This window comes from Tupaia chinensis, unplaced genomic scaffold, assembly GCF_000334495.1.
Source record: "Tupaia chinensis unplaced genomic scaffold, TupChi_1.0 Scaffold000361_2, whole genome shotgun sequence".
Classification (NCBI taxonomy): domain Eukaryota; kingdom Metazoa; phylum Chordata; class Mammalia; order Scandentia; family Tupaiidae; genus Tupaia; species Tupaia belangeri.
The window spans coordinates 929,922-932,152 of record NW_006159858.1 but is presented as its reverse complement, the minus strand read 5'-3'; positions in this window follow the sequence as shown (position 1 = coordinate 932,152).

Here is a 2,231-nt window from a genome sequence, read left to right as displayed (position 1 = left end):
AGGAATGCACATATCCAAAGTTGGTTCTTACAGATAACCTTGAGCTCAGTTCTGGTGGCAATGAGGAAACGGCGCTGGAAATATCGAGGAGGCTTTGCAATCTTTAGTATCATTACAGAACAAGGGCACATGCACCAAGCCTCCATTAACAAACATGGTTCAACTATTTGCTACGATGGAAAATGCTTTTATTGAGAAAAGAGTTTATGGTCATCATTGCCAGATACTAGGACTACATGAGCCAGTAATAGTCACCCTTCAGACTTGGGAGCCACAAAGATTTGTTAAATTCATGTGGGCAAATAAAGACAGTGGGATCAGAAAATGGCCTAATAGTTATGTCACTGGACTCCCAAGTAGTTGAATACAGTTTGAGTCCAAGACCTTGTGGCTTAAAACTCATGCTGGGTGGATGTGTGTGTGCCCCAAATCCTGAAAGGAGAATGGAGGGGAAGGAATTGGGGCATGGTCATTTCTCTTGGGGAATGATTTTTCACTTTCTGTGTCTCTGACTCTCTGGCAAGTGCATGTGCCATACAGCAAAATCTCTCTCTAAAAGAAAATACAGAATATGAAACTCAAAGGATCCACCATCTTACATCGAAGAAAGAACCTCAAACCTCTCCAGAAGTTGGGAAGACATAATCTTAGAATAAAGCATAATCCTATCCAAGTGAGGAAAATTGACCAATTTGCTATAAAATGCATATTGCTTTTTTTCCCTTCTTTTTCTGGGGAGCAATAAAAACTCTATCACTTCTTAGAAGCTGACTACAAAATGACTTCTAAGAACTGTTTGTCTGAGGACTAGGTTGGATATTTACTTTCTCAGAAATTCTGTCCTTTGGTGAAGTCAGGCACCAGGAGATACAAATATAAACTGAAACGAGCTCAGTTTTCTCAGTGCTAACTTAGCTGGGCTTTGTGTTACCAAGGTTTGTTATAAGAAACTGGCACCATATGGACCTTGCCATTGCACTCGCTGTTACGCCATTGATGCAGCTGTTGCCTGTAATGTCTTTCAGTGGCTCTCAAGTGAAATTCTCCACATTTATTTTAGAGCTGAAAGTAAAAAAAAAAAAATCTCTTCAGTGGATGACGATCTTATTTTATTTTCTGATAATCAGAACAATTGAACTTTTCTAGTTGCTTTCCTCTTTCGCTCCCCCCCCCCCCGCAGCTTATAGGAGGTTCAAAGTCAACTCTGATGGCCATTCATAGCCACTGAATTAATTCTGTAGTTTTATTGCATTGTCAGAAAAGTCATGAGTCACCTTTGCATAGGAAAACACACACAAAAATACGTCATGACTTTCCCAACAACCCAATAAATGGCAAAAAGGGAACACAACCTCACATTACCCAGGAAGTTGAGTTTGGAAAGTACAATGTTTTCAGTAGCAAGTTATGAAAAAATTAATCCTTGTTAAATATCTTCACAAAGACAAATCTATTTTTCTGGAGAAACTAAAGAACTCTAAAGTTTATACAAGGACAACTTGTATGACTGTACAGGTTTTATTCAGTGTAGATGTCCAGGTAAAAAAGACACGGGAGACTCATCAAATCTTGTACTTTAGCATGAGATCTGTTTCTGCCCGGTGGAAGTGGCCCTTTTTCTTAACTGGTACTAAAGTGCCAAGTGAACTAAGAGTGGCTCTGTCCATGCTCATTCATGAGTCAATTTTCTGGCAAACATCCGCTTCAGCATTTTCTCCTCTGATGTCACAATGCCACATCTACGGATCTCATGATTTATGAACATGGAACTCTCCTTGGCTATTTTGAGCCATGCATAGGAGTGGAGCTGAGCTATATCTCTGCTTTAGTAGACTTTGAGAAAACAATGGAATTTTGCCTGAGTAAATTAAGCAACTTCATCCTCCCACCTAAGCTTTAATAGAGAGGCCAAAACAAAACAAAAAAAAAAAAAAACATAAAATTGCAAGTTGAATTTAAAAATTACAATGTTTTCAGTAGCAAGTTATGAAAAATCCTATCCTTGTTAAATATCTTCACAAAGACAAATCTATTTTTCTGGAGAAACTAAAGAACTCTAAAGTTTATACAAGGACAACTTGTATGACTGTACAGGTTTTATTCAGTGTAGATGTCCAGGTAAAAAAGACACGGGAGACTCATCAAATCTTGTACTTTAGCATGAGATCTGTTTCTGCCCGGTGGAAGTGGCCCTTTTTCTTAACTGGTACTAAAGTGCCAAGTGAACTAAG